Consider the following 20,714-nt stretch of genomic DNA (forward strand, 5'->3'; position numbering starts at 1 on the left):
GGAGCAGCGGCAGTGGACACAGCAGCAGCAGCTTCAGCAGCAGTGGTGGCTCCAGCAGTGGCAGCTACAGCAGCAGCAGAGGCAGCAGCAGCGGCTCAGTTTGCCCCGTAGGAAAAGCAAGTGCCCAGCTCCAGAAATCAGAACAGCAGCCCGACAACCCAGGCAGCAACTTGACTGAGACCAAAATCACCCAAGGTAACTGGGATTGCACCAGGGAAGGGTCTCACTTGGTCACAAGCTGACTTGGATCCCTCAACAGACCAGAAATCTAAACCTCTTTGTTGATAGAGGATCTGGTCATTATAATAACTACTCTTGCATACATACTCGGGGCTGTTTTTGATTGAATGTGTACAGTGTTTAGTTAAATTTTAGAATCTACCTGTATTTTATTCCACTCAGCCTGCTTGAATACTCCTATAGCAGGGAAACTCAACCCCTAAGAACATATTTGTAGATACTCTGAGAGTCTTAAGAGCCACACCTAATACCTTAAGGTCCTACCCTGAAAATATATTACATCAAATCAATTGATACAGCTAAGAATACACAGCTAGCTAGAAAATCCAAGCATTAACTTAATCCAAGATGCAAAAATATATACGTTATAGCACAAGAAACACTAAAAAGCAAGACAATATAAATCCACCTAAAAGTATTAATGCATCAGAAATGTCCTCCAGTGAGAAAGAGTTAGAGGAAATGCCTGAGAAAGAGTTCAAAAGAATAATTATAAATATGTTCAAAGAGGTCAAAGAACACATGAGAACAATCAAAGAAGAAATCAAAGAGGAAATCAAAGGAATCAAAGAAGAGGCAGGACACCAATTTAATGAAATAAAGAAGGCAATACAAGACATAAATAGGGAAATAGAAATAATAAAGAAAAACCAGTCAGATTTACTAGCAATGAAGAACACAGTTAATGAAATAAAAAACTCTGTAGAAAATCTCACCAGTAGGATGGATGAGGGAGAGGACAGAATATCTAAGCTAGAAGACCAGGTGGCAGACCTAATGCAGTCCAACAAAGAGAAAGACAAACTTATAGAAAAGTATGAGTGGGAATTTCAAGATATTCGGGACACTATGAAAAGATCCAATATAAGAATTCAGGGCATAGTAGAAGGAGAAGAACTCCACTCCAGAGGCATAGTAGGCATCTTCAACAAAATCATAGAGGAAAATTTCCCCCAAATTGGGAAAGAGGTGCCAATACAGATACAGGAAGCCTTTAGAACCCCAGCCAGACAAAACCCAGAAAGAACCTCTCCTCGCCATATTATAATCAAACTTCCAAACACACACACCAAAGAAAAAATATTGAAAGCAGTTAGAGAGAAAAATCAAGTTACCTACAAAAGCAAGCCCATCAGGATTATAGCAGATTATTCAACACAAACTTTTAAAGCCAGAAGGGCTTGGAGTGATATATTCCAAGTTCTGAAAGATAACAACTGGCAACCAAGGTTACTTTATCCTGCAAAGTTATCCATTCAAATAGATGGAGAAATAAAGACATTCCATGACAAAAGCAGGTTAAAGGAGTATTTGAAGACAAAACCAGCTCTACAGAAAATACTTGATAGAATCCTCCATGCTGAACAACAGGAAAAGCACACATATAAGGAACCTAGAAAAAACAAGCTATACTCAAATACCAGTTAACAGAAGAGAGCACAGGTAGAACCAGAAACACACACAAAAAAAAAAATGGCAAACATAAATACACACCTTTCAATAATATCTCTTAATATCAACGGTCTCAATGCCCCAACGAAAAGACATAGATTTGCAGACTGGGTTAAAAAGCAGGATCCTACAATTTGTTGTCTCCAAGAAATTCACCTTTCTACAAAGGATAGATATTATCTTAGGGTGAAAGGTTGGAAGACGGTGTTTCAAGCAAATGGGCCTAGAAAACAAGCAGGGGTTGCTATCCTAATATCAGACAGGGTAGACTTTAGTCCGACGTTAGTCAAGAAAGATAAGGAAGGTCACTTTATATTGATTAAGGGCACACTCCAACACGAGGACATTACAATCCTAAACATATATGCACCTAACATGGGGGCTCCCAAATTCGTCAAACAAACACTATTAGAACTAAGATCACAGATAACACCAAACACAGTGGTGGTGGGTGACTTTAACACCCCATTCTCATCAATTGACAGGTCATCCAGGGAAAGAATAAACAGAGAGGCATCTGGACTAAATTAGGTCATAGAAGGAATGGACCTAACAGATATATACAGGACATTTCATCCAAAGGCTGCAGAATATACATTCTTTTCAGCAGCACATGGAACATTCTCTAAAATAGACCATATATTAGGACACAAAGCAAATCTTAACAAATTCAGGAAAATTGAAATAATTCCTTGCATTCTATCTGACCACAATGGAATTAAACTACAAATCAGTAGCAAGAAAGGCTATAGAGCATACACAAAATCATGGAAACTAAACAATACACTACTAAATGATGAGTGGGTCAATGAAGAAATCAAAAAGGAAATCAAAAAATTTATAGAGTCAAATGATAATGAAAACACAACATACCAAAATCTCTGGGACACAATGAAGGCAGTTCTAAGAGGTAAATTTATAGCCTTAAGTGCCTATATTAAGAAATTAGAAAGGTCGCAAGTAAATGATCTAATGCTTCGCCTTAAAGCCTTGGAAAACGAAGAACAAGGCAAACCAAAAATCAGTAGATGGGAAGAAATAATAAAGATTAGGGCAGAAATTAATGAAATAGAAACAAAAAGAACAATCCAAAGAATTAATGAAACAAAGAGTTGGTTCTTTGAAAGGATAAACAAGATTGATAAACCCTTAGCAAATCTGACCAAAAGAAAGAGAGAAGAGACACAAATTAATAAAATCAGAGATGAACAAGGTAACATCACAACAGATTCCAGAGAAATTCAAAAAATCATAGGGACATACTATAAAAGCATATACTCCACAAAGTATGAAAATCTGAAAGAAATGGATGATTTCCTTGATCTATATGACCTACCTAAATTAAATCAAAATGAGATTAATCACTTAAATAGACCTATAACAAACATGGAGATCAGAACAGTTATCAATAATCTCCCAACTAAAAAAAGCCCAGGCCCGGATGGATTCACTGCTGAATTTTACCAGACTTTTAAGGAAGAGCTAACACCATTGCTTCTTAAGCTTTTCCAGGAAATAGAAAAAGAAGGAATTCTACCAAAACTCCTTCTATGAGGCCAGCATCACCCTGATACCAAAACCAGGCAAAGATAGAACAAAAAAAGAAAATTACAGACCAATCTCCCTCATGAACATAGATGCAAAAATTCTCAACAAAATATTGGCAAACAGAATACAAGAGTATATCAAAAAGATCATTCACCCTGACCAAGTAGGCTTTATCCCAGAGATGCAGGGATGGTTCAACATACGCAAATCTATAAATGTAATACATTACATAAACGGGTTGAAGGACAAAAATCACATGATCATCTCATTAGATGCAGAGAAAGCATTTGACAAAATCCAACATCCCTTCATGATAAAAGTCCTACAGAGACTGGGAATAGAAGGAACATATCTCAATATAATAAAGGCTATTTATGACAAGCCTACAGCCAACATATTACTAAATGGGGAAAAACTGGAAGCTTTTCCACTAAAATCAGGAACAAGACAAGGGTGTCCACTGTCCCCAATTCTATTTAATATAGTTTTGGAAGTCTTAGCCATAGCAATAAGGCAAGAGACACACATAAAAGGGATACAAATTGGAAAGGAAGAAATCAAGTTATCATTATTTGCAGATGACATGATTCTATACATAAAGGACCCTAAAGACTCTACTAGCAAGCTGTTAGAGCTGATCAAAACCTACAGCAATGTAGCAGGATACAAAATAAATACACAGAAATCAGTAGCCTTCATATATGCTAACAACAAACACACAGAGGATGAAATCAGAGAATCACTCCCATTCACAATTGCATCAAAAAAAATAAAATACCTTGGAATAAACCTAACCAAGGAAGTAAAGAATCTATACAATGACAACTTTAAAACACTCAAGTGAGAAATTGCAGAAGACACTAGAAAGTGGAGAAACATCCCTTGTTCCTGGAGTGGAAGAATCAATATCGTGAAAATGGCAATCTTACAAAAATCTACACATTTAATGCAATCCCTATCAAAATTCCAAAGGCTTTCTTCATGGAAATAGAAAAAACAATCCAAAACTTCATTTGGAATCACAAAAAACCTCGAATATCTAAAATAATACTGAGCAACAAAAAAAGAGGCTGGTGGTATCACCATACCTGATTTTAACCTATACTACAGAGCCATAGTAACAAAAACAGCATGGTACTGGCACAAAAACAGACATGTAGATCAGTGGAACAGAATAGAGGACCGAGATGTAAGCCCAAGTAGCTATAGCCACCTGATATTCGATAAAAATGCCAAAAATACTCATTGGAGAAGAGACAGCCTCTTCAGCAAATGGTGTTTTGAAAACTGGATAAATATCTGCAGAAGGATGAAAATAGATTCTTCTCTCTCGCCATGCACAAGAATTAAGTCCAAATGGATTAAAGACCTTAACATCAGACCGGAAACTTTGAAACTGCTAGAGGAAAAAGTAGGGGAAACCCTTCAACATATTGGTGTTGGCAAAGACTTTCTGAATACAACCCCAATTGCTCAGGCAATAAAACCACAGATTAACCACTGGGACCTAATGAAATTACAAAGATTTTGCACCGCAAAGGACACAGTGAAAAAAGCAAAGAGGCAACCTACAGAATGGGAAAAAATCTTCGCCAGCTATATATCTGATAGAGGATTAATATCTAGGATATACAAAGAACTCAAAAAGTTAAATAATAAGGAATCAAACAAGCCAATCAAAAAATGGGCTATGGAGCTAAATAGAGAGTTCTCAAAGGAAGAAATACGAATGGCATATAAGCATCTAAAAAAATGTTCTACGTCACTAGTCATCAGGGAAATGCAGATTAAAACTACATTGAGATTCCATCTCACTCCTGTCAGATTGGCCACCATCATGAAAACAAATGATCATAAATGTTGGCGGGGATGTGGAAAAAAAGGAACCCTTCTGCACTGCTGGTGGGAATGTAATCTGGTCCAGCCATTGTGGAAAACAGTGTGGAGGTTCCTAAAACAGCTAGAGATTGATCTACCATATGACCCAGCTATAGCACTCCTAGGCATATATCCAAAGGACTCATCTCATTTCCTTAGAAGTACATGCTCAACCATGTTTATTTCTGCTCAATTTATAATAGCTGGGAAATGGAACCAGCCTAGATGTCCCTCAACAGATGAGTGGATAATGAAGATGTGGTACATTTATACAATGGAGTTCTACTCAGCAGTAAAGAAAAATGAAGTTATGAAATTTGCAGAAAAATGGATGGACCTGGAAAGTATTATACTAAGTCAGGTAACCCAAGCCCAGAAAGCCAAGCGCCACATGTTCTCTCTCATATGTGGATCCTAGCTACAGATGACTGGGCTTCTGTGTGAGAATGAAAATACTTAGTAGCAGAGGCCAGTAAGTTGAAAAGGAGACATAAAGGGTGGAGAAAGGAAGGGAGGAGGATACTTAATAGGTTGATATTGTATATATGTAATTACAATGATTGTAATGGGGAGGTAATATGATGGAGAATGGAATTTCAAATGGGAAAGTGTGGGGGTGGGGAGGGAGGGAATTACCATGGGATATATTTTATAATCATGGAAAATGTTAATAAAAATTAAAAAAAAATAATAAAGTTCTTTGGGAATTTTAATTTCAAGTGTTTTCTTACCTGTTCTTATATCTTATAACTAGTCTCAAATGTGTCGGTTCAACTAGAAATAGTCATATTCTCATCACGGAAGTTTTTTCAACTACCTTCTTGCCTTTCAACAAATAATTCTTGTGGAACCTGTCCAAGACAAAGGCTCAAAAGTAGACCTCATGCAGGAATGGGGAAATAAAGCTTGAGAGGAGGAAAATAATCAGCCGGAAATCTATATTACTTGATTAAAACAAAGACTGTTTCCAGCCAGGCTTGGTGATACACACCCTTAATCCCAGCACTTGGTAGGTGGATCACTCTGAGTTAGAGTTTGAGGCCACCCTAAGACTACATTGTGAATTCCAGGTCAGCCTGGGCTAGAGCAAGGCCCTACCTCGAAAAACAAAAACAAAAACAAAACAACAAAAAAAGACTGTTTCCAATATGTCCCCTTGTTCTGAGGGTAGTGGCTAGTGTCTCACTAAGTAATAGAGAAGTTTAACAGCAAAAATCAAATATCGCCCCAAGAGAGTAACACTGCCTGCATGTACTGTTCTCACCCAGCATTTATTCTCTGTAATGTGACCCTATTAGATATTTTCCCACTACGGCTCTTTCCCTCTACACAGGGGACTTTGACCTATTTGACCCCAGCTTTGTGGCCAGGCCCTGCTGGTTATGGCTTCTGAGATGCAACTCCTCTTCTGATTGGAGAGCATAGGTGACTAATATTGTCAGAGTTCAATATTCAAAATACTTTGGCAAACCTGATCTTACAGACATGTTACAGACAAGTAGACAAGGTTAAAGAAAGGTCATTGGCTTACTCAAGGGTTACTGTTTTACATCAATGCCTTACTATACCAAGGACATTACTGTATGGTGCTCAGGAAGCATTGATTTGGATCATCTCAGTTAAGCTCATGACTGATGACAGATATTGTTATTTCCACTTAACAGCTAAGGAAAAATAGTTTTCAAGGGATTAAGTAATTTGTCTAAAGTGGCAGAGACAAAGCCCAGACCCTCCTATTTGCATCCCCTGCCTTTTTTATTGTTCAGTGTAGGGTCTCACTCTAGGCTAGGCTGACCTGGAATTCATCGTGTAGTCGCAGGCTGGCCTTGAACTCATAGCAATCTCTTACCTTGGCCTCTCAAGTGCTGGGATTAAAGGTGTACACCACCATGCCTGGTTCCATCCCCCCCTTTTTTTTTTTTTTGGCTGCTGAGGTAGGGTCTCACACCAACTCAGGCTGACCTGGAATTCACTAAGTATTCTCAGGGTGGCCTTGAACTCTTGGCAATCCTCCTACATCTGCCTCCTGAGTGCTGGGATTAAAGGCATGAGCCACTATGCCTGGCTTCCATCCCTTTTATTTGCTTCTATTGTCTTATTGTTGTAGCTAAAATTTCCATTACTATACTGAATAAGACTGGAGAAAGTTGGGCTGAAGAGGTAGCTTAGCAGTTAAGGTTCTTGTCTATAAAGCCTGAGGACCCAGGTTTGATTCCCCAGAAACAACATAAGCCAAGGTGACACATGCACACACACATCTGGAGTTTGACTGCAGTGGCTACAGGCCCTAGTGACCCAATTTATTTTCTCTCTCTCTCATTCTCTCTTTAAAAAAGATAAAAATAAGGGCTGGAGAAATGGCTTAGTGTTAAGGCACTTCCCTGCAAAGCCTAAGAACACATGTTCAGCTCTCCATATCCCATGTAAGCCAGACACACAAAGGTGAGGCAAACACAAAGTCACACATGCCCACTAAGTGGCACAAGTGTCTGGAGTTTGAGTGCAGTGGCTAAGGCCCTGGCATGCCAATTCTCTCTCTCTAAAATAAAAATTTTTAAAAAGAGTACAGATAGTGGACACTCTTGTCTTATTCCCAATTTCAGTGGAAGTGCTTTAAATTTCCCCATTTAGTATAATGTTGGCTATACATTTGTCATATATAGTCTTTATTTTGTTGAGATATGTTTCTTTTATTCCCATTTTCCTCAGGTCTTATCATGAAGGGATGTGGAAATTTGCCATATCTTTTCCTATCTATTGAGATGGACATGTGATTCTTGTTCTTGAGTCTTTTGTGTGATGTATATTTAGTGATTTGTGTATGTTGAGCCATCCCTGCATTTCTTGAATAAAACCATCATAATCACGGAGGATGATTGTTATAGTCAGCTCCAAGTTGCTAGGATGAACATCCAACCATAGTTTATGGGAGGAAGGGATTTAATTCAGGCTTACAGATCGAGGGGAAGTTCCATCAATGGTGGAAGGAGCTGGCTCCTTTTTTTGTAGATCCAAGCAGAGAGAAACCACCAAAAGCCAACACCACAAATGTGAGCTGCCAGAGCTCAAACTGCTGTCTCCACATCTTTGGGCTGAAAATCAGATCCACCTTCCAAACACACCTTAGGACTGAACAATAAGATCCACCACCAGTGACATGACCCCTCTAGCAGGAAATCTGCCTGCTAAGGGCTTAGGTAATAAGTTTAGTCAAAAATGACTAAGTCTATGAGGCAAAACATTTAAACTACCACAATGATCTTTTTTTTTAAAAAAATTTTATTTTATTTTGAGAGCAACAGACACAGAGAGAAAGACAGATAGAGGGAGAGAGAGAGAATGGGCGCACCAGGGCTTCCAGCCACTGCAAACGAACTCCAGACGCATGCGCCCCCTTGTGCATCTGGCTAACGTGGGACCTGGGGAACCGAGCCTCGAACCGGGGTCCTTAGGCTTCACAGGCAAGCACTTAACCGCTAAGCCATCTCTCCAGCCCCACAATGATCTTTTTGATGTGCTCCTGTACTCTAAGTATTTGTCAAGAATTTTTGAACTTAGGTTCATGAGAGAGATGGTCTGGATTTTTGTGAATCAGTGAATCCATTTGAGCCTGGACTTTTCTTAGTGGGGAGGTTTCTTTTTCCATACCTGCTTTGATCTAAAAGTTTGTTACAGGTCTGTTTAAATAATTTATCTCATCTTGCTTTAATTTTGGTGGCTCATATGTATCTAAAAATTCATCCATTTCTTTAAGATTTTTCTAATTTAGTATCATGTATGGCTTCCTTTTCATCTCTAATTTCATAGATTTGGGTCTTCTCTTTCCTTTGGTGAGTTTTAGGGTTTATCAATCCTGTTTATCCTTTCAAAGAATCAACTCTTTGTTTCATTGATACTCTGTATTTTTTGTCTCAATTTTTTAAAATTTCTGAACTAATCTTCATTATTTATATCTCTTTACTGATTCTTGGTTTGGCATGTTCGTCTTTTTCAAAGGCCTTAAGGTGTATCATTAAGTTTCCTAATTTCGTTTTTAAAATTTTATTCATTTGCATGTGTGTGTTCATGCATGTATGTGCACCAGAGCCCCTTGACACTGCAAACACCAGGTGCTTGTGCCACTTTTTTTTTTTTTTTTTGCACCTTCCTTATGTGAGTAGTTTAGGAACTGAACCTGGGTTGCCAGGCTTTGCAAGTAAGCACCTTTAACTGCTGAGTCATCTTACCGGCTTCTATAATTTTTAAAAAATATATTGTTATTTATTTATTTGTAGGCAGAGAGATATATAGAGGGAAGAGAGACAGAGAGAGAATGGGCACACCAGGGCCTCTAGCCACTGCAAATGAGTTCCAGATGCATGTGCCACTTTGTGCATCTGGCTTTATGTGGGTACTGGGGAACTGAACCGGGTCATTAGGCTTTGCAGGCCTTAACTGCTGAGCCATCTCTCCAGCCCTCCAATTTTTTTTTTATTACATTGGTACTTAAAACTATGTTTCCCTGTTAGGATTGCCTTCATTATATTCCATAGGTCTTGATATGTTGTGTTTTCATTTTCATTGTATTCTAGAAATTTTTATTTTATTTATTTGGGAGAAAGAGGAAGATGGCAAGGGAGAGAATAGGCACACCAAGGCCTTCAGCCACGGTAATTAAACTCCAGACGCATGTGTCACCTTATGCATATGGCTTACATAGGTCCTGGGGAGTCAAACCTGGGTCCTTTGGCTTTGCAGGCAAATGCCTTAACTGCTAAGCCATCTCAGCCCACATTCTAGAAATTTTTGATTTCCTTCTTGATTTCAATGACCTATTCATCATTCAATAGTGCATTGTTGGGCTTGGAAGATGGCTCAGCAATTAAGGCACTTGCCTGCAAAGCCCAAGGACCTAGGTTTGAGTCCCCAGTACCCATGTAAAGCCAGGTGTACAAAGTGGCATTTGCAGTGGCTAGGAAGCCCTGATGCACCCATTTTCCCTCCCCCCTCAAATAAATATTTAAAAAAATAGTGCATTGTTTAATTTCCGTAAGTTTGTGTATGTTCTATAGTCTTTCTTGCTGTTGATTAGTTTTATCCTATGGCGATCAGATAGAATACAAGGACTAATTTCAATTTTCCTTTATTTGCTTTGTGTCCTAATATATGACCTACTTTAGAGAAAGTTCCATGTGCTGCTAAGAACACATATTCTGCAGGATTTTTTTTGAATTGGTTTTTCAAGGTAGGTCTCACTCTAGCTCAGGCTGACCTGGAATTTACTATGTAGTCTCAGGGTGGCCTCAAACTCATGGTGATTCTCCTACCTCTGCTTTCCGAGTGCTGGGATTAAAGGCGGCTTTTTGCAACATTTGTATGGAATGTTCTGTAGATATCTGTTAGGTCCATTTGTTCTATGACATCACTTAATTCAGATGCTTCTGTTTTTTTGTTTTTTGGGGTTTTTTTTGCCAGGATGGCCTGTCAACTGGTGAGAATGGAATATTGAAGTCACACACTACTATTGAGTTTGGGTTAATCTGTGACTTTATCTCTAGTAGTGGTTAATAAATTGGGTATACCTGTGTTTAGTGCATATATGTTTAGAATTGTAATGTCCTCCTGCTGGAGTGCTTTCTCATTCAGTATAGCATGACCTTCTTTATCTCTTCTGAATAATGTTGGTTTAAAGCCTGTCCTTTCAGATGTTGGAACAGCAATGATTGCTCATTTGTTTGAAATAACACTTTCCATCCTTTCACCCTAAAGTTCTGCCTTTTATGGAGAGGTGAATTTCTTGGAGGCAACAAACAGAAGGATCTGCCTTTTAATCCATAGTCTGCAAGTCTGTGTGTTTTGATTTTGGGAAATTGAGACCATTAATATTCAGGTTTTTTAAATAATTTTTTTATGTTTTTAATTTTTATTTGAGAGAGAGAGAAAATGGGTTGGCCAGGGCCTCCAGCCACTGCAAACAAACTCCAGATGCATGTACCACCTTGTGCATCTGGCTTACATGGGTTCTGGGGAACTAAACCTGGGTCCTTTGGCTTTGCAGGCTAGTGCCTTAACTGCTAAGCCATCTCTCCAGCCCATATTCAGAGGTTTCATTGAAAGGTTTGTATTAATTCCTGTCATTCTTGCTGACTTTGTAGTGCTTGGTATTTTTCTATTTCTCTCTTGCATTAAGTATTATTCAAGCCTAGTTTATTCTTTTGCATGGCCTCATGTATGTGCCTTTCCTTCTCTTCAATCCGAAGGATTCCTTCAAGTGTTTTCTACAGAGCTGTCTTGGTCATGTGCTCCTTTAGCTTGTTTTTATCATGGAAAGTTTTCAATTACAACAGATAGCTTTGCTGGATATGGTAGTCTGGGTTGGCACTTGGATTTCAGAACTTAAAATACACATCATTCCAAGATCATCTAACTTAAGATCTCTGTTGAGAAATCTGTTATTTTGACGAGCTTGCCTTTGTAGGTGACTAGGTGCTTCTCTGTTGTTGCTTTTAACATGCTTTCTTTGGCCTGTGTATTTAATAGTTTAAATCTTTTTTTAAGATTTATTTATTTACTTGAGACCGAGAGAGGGGTGGGAAGGAGAGAAAGGATAGGAGCACCAAGGCCTCCAGCCACTGCCAACGAACTCCAGACTCATGTGCCACCATGTGCATCTAGCTGATGTGGGACCTGGAGAGTCAAACCTGGGTCCTTAGGCTTTGAAGGCAAGTGTCTTAACCACTAAGCCATTTCTCCAGCCCCATTTAATAGTTTAATTATGTGACAAGGGGAGGCTCTTTTCTGATCCTGTCTGGTGTTCTGAATGCCTCCTGTATCTATATTGCCATCGCTTTCCACAATTTAGGGGAATTTTTAAAAATGATTTTGTTGAAAATACTTTCTATGTTTTTAGATTAGAATTATTCTTCGTCTATGCCCAGAATTCTTAGACTTGATCCCTTCATAGTTTCTGCATGTCTTGAAATTCCAACTTACAATCATTAATTTTTCTCCTTGCTGGAATGTTCAGACATTCCAAATTCTCCATCTTACCTTCAAGCTCAGATATTCCTCTTCTTGACCCATTCTATTGATGAGACTTTCTGTAGAATTTGATTTATTGCATTTTTTCATTTCAATGAAAAAGATTGGTATAGAGGCCACTAGATTTTGGTTACTTAGAAATGAAGCATATAGGATAGTTTAGCATGAGGACTAGTGTTAATTTTGAAAAAGATGATGGTGGCATACGTATCTTTCACAGTTTCCATCTCCCCAACATTGAGTTGTAAAGGCATTTACCTCTTTGGTGCATTATGGGCTTAGTCTCAGCTGCCTAAGTCAGTCAGTTCAGATCAGCTACTCTCGATGCTGCCCAGTTCATAGTAGTCACTTGCCCCTGAAGCTTACACACTGAGGTACTTGCTGAGGAGTATATGTTTTTGTTTTTGTTTTCTGGAAGAATTTCTGCCAGTTAATTTTAGTAGGGTTTGAATATTATGGAACTGGCATGTGTTGCTGTGGAACAATAAGAAGCTATATGGGTCTCAGAAAATCTAGGTGGTTGTAAGGGTGCCTGAGGAATATTTTTCCTCACAAACACATAGAAAACCACAGGCTTAAAATTTCCTGGGTCCCAACACCTGAGATAGGTGAAGAGCCAGACCTGAATAGAAATTTTTGTTGTCCACTCAGAGCAACTGTGGGTGACCCTGAACATAAGAGCTAGGTCCATGTTCTACCTCTCCTCAGCCAACAATAGTTCTAGTAGTGGCCTTGCTTTGTTCTTGGCCCACATTTTTAGATATTGAAATAGACAGATTTTTTTTTTTTTTTTTTTTTTTTTTTGGTTTTTCAAGGTAGGGTCTCACTCTAGCCCAGGTTGACCTGGAATTCACTATGGAGTCTCAGGGTGGCCTCAAACTCATGGCAATCCTCCTACCTCTGCCTCCCAAGTGCTGCACAGAATAATTTTTTAAGATTCATTTTTATTTATTTGAGACAGAGAGAGGGAGAGGGAGAAAAAATGGGCACGCCAGAGCCTCTCTAGCCACTGCAAAGAACTTGAAACGCATGCACCACCATGTGCATCTGGCTTATGTGGGACCTGGATAATCAAACCTGGGTCCTTAAGCTATGCAGGCATGCACCTTAACCGCTAAGCCATCTCTCCAGCCCCACAGAATAATTTTTGAAAAATTTTTTGAACTCAGCTCACCAACATGTATGGAGCAACAGCTCCTGGGTAGAAAGACCCAAATGTACTAAGACTTAGAAGACAATCTGTGAACTCAGGAAATGTGAAAGCATAATTACTATATATCCAATTAAAAAAAAAAAGCCGGGCGTGGTGACACACGCCTTTAATTCCAGCACTCTGGAGGCACAGGTAGGAGGATCACCATGAGTTCGAGGCCACCCTGAGACTACATAGTGAATTCTAGGTCAACCTGAGCTAGAGTGAGATCCTACCTCAAAAAAAAAAAAAAAAAAAAAAACAGCTTGATAGGCCAGGCGTGCTTCCTCACACTTTATTGTTGTTGTTTGTTTTTCAAAGTAGGGTCTCACTCTAGTCCAGCCTGACCTGGAATTCACTATGTAGTATCAGGGTGGTCTTGAACTCACAGCGATTCTCCTTTCTCTGCCTCCCAAGTGCTGGGATTAAGGGCATAAACCACCACTCCCAGCTCCTCATGCTTTTAATCCTAACACTCCAGAGGCTGGGATAGAAGGATTGTCACCAGTTTAAAGCCAGTGTAGGTTCCAGAATGAGCTCCAGGTCAGCCTGGGCTAGTGTGGGACTCTGCCTCAAAAACCAACAGTATTGAGAGGGAGAGCAACATGCTAGTTTGATGAGAGGCAGCTGAAACAATGTCTTTTTAAGAGTTAAGCTTTGGGGGGCTGAAGAGATGGCTCAGTGATTAAGGAACTTACCTGCAAAGCCAAAGCACCCAGGTTTGAGTCCCCAGATACACAAGGTGGCCACATGCATATGGAGTTTGTTTGCAATGGCTAGAAGCCCTGGAGCACCCATTCTCTATCTGCACCCTCCTACCTCAAAAAAATAAATTTTTTAAAAAGAAAGTTAAAGTGTTTATTAGAAGAGTTGGTAGCATTATGCAAAGGCATACTGGGGTTCAAAGGGGTGGAAAGGGAGGGTGGGTTCTGGAAATCTTAAGAACAAAACAAAGTGGTCCCTTTTATGAGTTTCTGGGGCAAAGGGGTGTATTTGGGCCCATACTACCTGGAAGAAGTCACAAAGGCAATGGGGAGTGGGAGATAAAAGGAGGTCTCTAGCCCTTTGTCTCTAAGAAGCTGTTCTTCACTGCTTTGTTCTTAGATAGGCCTCAAGGCCATAACCCAAGTGACTTTGGGATTCCCTGGCAACAGGGGAATATTGCTTTCCTGAAAACCCCCCACTCCCACCAAACAACAGGATCCCCTTAAAGTGATATTTATTTTCCAATAATAATTAGCAATGTTTGCTAAGAAACTAAGTTTATGTGTACTTGATAAGATCTGGGGTTCATGACTTCCAAGTAAGATGCTACATAAGAGTCACACTAATCCAGCTTAGGGAGGGATTGGAGCAAAATATACTTTGGGGCTAGCGAGATGGCTTAGCAGTTAAGGCACATACCTGCAAAGCCTAAGGACCCAGGTTCAATTCTCCAGGTCTCACATAAGCCAGGTACACATGGTGGCACATGCATCTGGAGTTCATTTGCAGTGACTAGAGGCCCTGGCGTGCCTTCTCTCTCTCTCTCTCTCTAATAAATCATTTAAAATAAAGTCTTTTAAAAAATTCTCTGCCTCAAAAGTGAGGTTGTATAAGTTTTTAATCCACCATGGTGGAGAAGCAGGAGACACTAAGAACTATCAGAAAGGCCAGGATCCCACCCAACCCCACCCACTCAGCAGCCAGCTGCAGAAGCAGAGACTAAACAAGGGGATTTTCCAACCTAATCAGCCACCTTGCAAAGTCAAGAAATCTGAAGGCAAGACAGCACAACACAGGCAGAACAAGCTGAGCAAAACCAATACAACTCCAGGCTTCCTGCACTCTCCCACCCCCCAACAAACAGAACCACGATCCCTCAGGAGGACACATTCAGCTCCTGGTAGCAGGGCATCCAGCACATCTGATCAGAGCACCAGATCCACAGCACAACACGGAGGGATTGAGAGGTAGGCACTTAGCATTGGTGAGATTTGAAGCCACTCCAAAAGGTAACGAGGCTGACTGACAAAACAAACAAACAAAAAAAACAAAAAACAAAAAACAGGTATATAGGCCTGCACTGGAAGCTCTAATCTCTGTATGTCAGGGCAGCTTAAACTCCTACTCTGAAGGTATATAGAGTTAGACTTCAAAACCTAAAAGCATCTCAGATTACTAGAAAATCCAAGCATCAAATCAACTTAGAATGAAAAATTGCAACATTATAATACAAGAAACACAAAGAATCAAGACAACACAATCCTATCAAAAATTATAAATTATCAGAAATGGCCCCCAATGAGACTGTTTTAAATGAAATACCTCACAAGGATTTTAAAAAAATGACTTTATCTATACTCAAAGAAATCAAAAAAGAAAACAAAGGAGTTAAAGAAGAAAACAAACTACTGAAGGAATTCTAAGAAAACACAGGAAACCAACTTACTGCAATAAGGAGGCCAGCTTAATGAAATAAGGAAGTCATTACAAGACATGAGTAAGGAAATAGAAATATTGAAGAAAAACCAGGCAGAAGTTCTACCAATGAAAAACACAGTCACTCAAAACACTCTGTGGAAAGTCTCAGCAGAAGAATGGATGAAGGAGAAAACAGAATATCGAAACTAGAAGACCAGGTGGTAGATCTCACACAGTCCAACACAGAGAAAGACAAGGTATGAATGGGAATTTCAAGATATCCGGGAAACTATGAAAAGATCAAACTTAAGAATTCAAGATAGAGTAGTAGGAGAAGAATTTCCATCCAGAGGCTTAGTAGGTGTTTTCTACAAAATCATAGAAGAAAATTTTCCCTAAATTAGGAAATAAATGCCAATGCAGATATAGGAAGCTTTTAGAACACCAAACAGACAAAACCTAGAAAGAACCTCTCCTTGCCATTTTATAATTAAACTACTAAACACACAAACTAAAGAAAATATATTGAAAGCTATGATAGAGTAAAAGCAAGTCACCTATAAAGGCAAGCCCATCAAAATCACAGCAGAATACTCAACACAAACTTTAAAAGCCAGAGGGCTTGGAATGATGTATTCCAAGTTCTGAAAGATAACAACTGTCAACAAAGATGACTTTATCCTGCAAGGCTATCTATCCAAATTGATGGAGAAATAAGGACATTCCACAACAAAAACAGGCTAAAGGAATTTATGACAACTAAGCCAGCTCTACAGAAAATACTTGAAAGAATCCTTCACACTGAAGAGAAAGCAAAGCACACACATAAGGAAACAGGAAAAAAACAACCATACTCAAATAACAGTTAAAACAAAAGAGTAAAGGGAAACAAAAAGCACTACAAAACAAGAAGAATGGCAAGAATAAACACATGCCTTTCAACAATAACTCTTAATATCCATGGTCTCAATACCCCAACCAAAACACACAGGATTGCAGACTAGATTAAAAGGCAGGATCCTGCTGTTTGTTGCAGAAATTCATCTCTCATGGAGTTTCAAAGGGAAAAGTTGAGGGAGGAAGGGCATTACCATGGGATATTTTTTATAATCATGAAAGTTGTTAATAAAAAAATTTGAAAAAAAAAGAAACTCATCTCTCAATTAAAGATAGACACCGTCTTAGGGTAAAATGATGGAAAATAGTATGTTAAGCAAACGGGCCTAAGAAACAAGCAGTAGTTGCTATCATAATATCTGAGAGGATATATTTCAAACCCACATTACTGAGGAAAGATAAAGAAAATCACTTTATACTAATTAAAGGAACACTCCAACAGGAGGACATTACAATTCTAAACGTATATGCACCTAACATGGGGCTCCCAATTTCACCAAACACTATTAGACTTAAGGTCACAGATAACACCAAACACAATCATAGTGGGTGACTTCAATACCCCACTCTCATCAATTGACACATCATCCCAACAAAAAATAAATAGACATCTGGATTAAATGACATCATGAAACAGATGGACCTAACAGATTGAACATTCTACCCAAATGCTGCAGAATACACATTTTTCTCAGCAGCACAAGGAACATTCTCCAAAATAGACCATATATTAGAACACAAAACAAATCTTTACAAATACAGGAAAATTAAAATAATCCCTTGTACAAGAAAAACTACAGAGCATTCACAAATTCATTGAGACTAAACAGCACACTATTGAATGATGAATGGGTCATTGAAGAAATCAAAAAGGAAATCAATAAATTCATAAAATCAAACGATGAGAATATAACATACCAGAACCATTGGGACACAAGGAAGGCAGTCCTAAAGGGGAAATTTATAGCTTTAAGTGCCTTATTAAGAAATTAGAAAGGCCGGGCGTGGTGGCATACGCCTTTAATCCCAGCACTCGGGAGGCAGAGGTAGGAGGATCGCCATGAGTTCGAGGCCACCCTGAGACTACAGAGTTAATTCCAGGTCAGCCTAGACCAGAGTGAGACACTACCTTGAAAAACCAAAAAAAAAAAAAAAAAAAAAAAATTAGAAAGGCCACAAGTAAACAACTTAATGCTTCACCTTAAAGCCTTGGAAAAAGAACAAGATAAACCAAATATCAGTAGACAAGAAATAATAAAGATTAGGGCAGAAATTAATGAAATAGAACCCCCCCCAAATAATCCAAAGAATCAATGAAACAAAAATTTGTTTTTTTGAAAGGATAAACAGGATTGATAAACCCTTAGCAAATTTGACCAGAAGAAAGAGGTAAGAGACAAAAATTAATAAATTTAGAGATGAATAAGGCACCATTCCAACAGACACGAAAGAAATTCAGAAAATTACAAGGACATACTTTAAGACTATATATGCCTCTAACTTTGAAAATCTGAAATAAGTGGATGATTTCCTTGATTCATATGACTTACCAAAATTAAATCAAGATGAGACAAACCATTCAAATAGACCTATAACAAGCACAGAGATCCAAGCAGTTGTAAAAAGTCCCCAGCTAAAAAAAAAAAAAAAAAAAAAAAAGCAGCCCATGCCCAGATAGATTCAATGGGGAATTTTACCAGATCTTCATTAAAGAAGTAACACCACTGCTCTTCAAACTTTCCCATAAAATAGAAAAGGTAGGAATTCTACCAAACTCCTTCTACAAAGCCAGCCTCACCCTGATACCAAAACCAGACAAAGACAAAACAAAACAAGAAAATTATAGACAAGTCTCCCTCAGGAATATAAATGTAAAAATTTTCAACAAAATAATGACAAACAGAATACAAGAATATATCAGAAAGATTATTATTCCCCCTAACCAAGTAGGCTTTATCCCAGAGATGCAGGGACGGTTCAACATATGCAAATCCGTAAATGTAATACACTATTATAAATGGACTGAAGGACAAAAATCACATGATCATCTTAATATATGCAGAAAAGGCATTCGACAAAATCCAACATCCCTTCATGGTAAAAGTCCTACAGAAACAGGGAATATAAGGAACATATCTCAACATAACAAAAGCAGTTTATGACAAACCTACAGCCAACATAATACTTAATGGGGAAAAACTTGAAGCTTTTCCACTAAATTCAGGAAGAAGACAAGGGTGTCCACTGTCCCCACTTTTATTTAATATAGTACTGGAAGTCCTAGCTATAGCAATAAAGACAGAGACACTCATTAAAGTATACAAATTGGAAGGGAAGAAATCAAATTATAATTATTTGCAGATGATATGACTCTTTACATAAAGGACCTTAAAAACTCTACCAGCAAACTGTTAGAGCTGATAAACACTTTTAGCAACATAGATGGACACACACAAAAAAAATCAGTACCTTTCCTATATACTAACAAACACACGTAGGATGAAGTAAGGGACTCTCTTCCATTCACAACTGCTTCAAAAAAATAAATAAATAAAGTACCTTGGAATAAACCTAACCAAGGATGTGAAGGATCTCTACAATGAGAACTTTAAAACACTCAAGCAAGAAATTTCAGAAGACACAAGGAAATGGAAAGACATCTCATGTTCTTGGATAGGAAGAATCAATATTGTGAAAATATCAATCTTACCAAAAGAAATCTACACATTTAATACAATCCCCATTAAAATTCCAATGGCATTCTTCACAGAAATAGAAAAGACAATCCTAAAATTTATTTGGAAACACAAAAAACCTTGAATAGCCAAAACAATTTTGAACAACAAAATTAAGGCTGATTATATCACCATATCCTATTTTAAGCTATATTACAAAGCCATAGTAACAAAAACAGCATGGTACTGGCACAAAGACAGACACGTAGACCAAGAGAACAGAATAGAGGACCCAGATGTTAATCCAGGCAGTTACAGCCATCTGATTTTAAGTGTCAAAAATACTCATTGGAGAAAAGACAGCATCTTCAACAAGTGGTGCTAGGAAAATTGGTTATATATTTGTAGAAGGATGAAAATAGATCCTTGTCTTTCTCTATGCACAAGAATCAAGTCCAAATGGATCAGGGATCTTAATATCAGACCTGATACTTTGAAACTGTTACAGGTAAAGGTAGGGGAAACCCTTCAACATATTGGCATAGGCAATGACTTTCTGAACATAACCCCAGGTGCTCGGGTCACTGAATAGAGCAAATCTTTGCCAGCTACAATATCTGACAGAGGATTAATATCCAGAATATACAACAAACTCAAAAAACAAAGTAAGAAACCAAACAATCCAATTAAAAAATGGGCTATGGGGGCTGGAGAGATGGCTTAGCGGTTAAGCGTTTGCCTGTGAAGCCTAAGAACCCCGGTTCGAGGCTCGGTTCCCCAGGTCCCACGTTAGCCAGATGCACAAGGGGGCGCACGCGTCTGGAGTTCGTTTGCAGAGGCTGGAAGCCCTGGCGCGCCCATTCTCTCTCTCCCTCTATCTGTCTTTCTCTCTGTGTCTGTCACTCTCAAATAAATAAATTAATTAATTTAAAAAAATGGGCTATGGAACTAAATAGAGAGTTCTCAAAGGAAGAAATACAGATGGCATATACACATCTAAAAAAGTGTTCTACATCCTTAGCCATCAGGGAAATGCAAATTAAAATGGCTTTGAGATTCCATCTCAATCCTTTCAGAATGGCTATCATCAAGAAAACAAATGGCAATAAAGGGGAACCCTTTTACACTGTTGGTGGGAATGTAGTCTGGTACAGCCATTGTGGAAATCAGTGTGAAGGTTCCTGAGGCAGCTAAAAATAGATTTACTATATGATCCAGCTATAGCACTCCTAGGCATATATCCTAATGACTCTTCTCACTACCTTAGATACACTTGTACAACCATGTTTATTGCTGCTCTATTCACAGTAGCTAGGAAATGGAAACAGCCTAGATATCCCTCAATAGGTGAATGGATAATAAACATGTGGTACACTTACACAATGGAATTCTACTCAGTGGTAAAGAAA

The sequence above is a fragment of the Jaculus jaculus genome, chromosome 1, assembly GCF_020740685.1.
Source record: "Jaculus jaculus isolate mJacJac1 chromosome 1, mJacJac1.mat.Y.cur, whole genome shotgun sequence".
NCBI lineage: Eukaryota > Metazoa > Chordata > Mammalia > Rodentia > Dipodidae > Jaculus > Jaculus jaculus.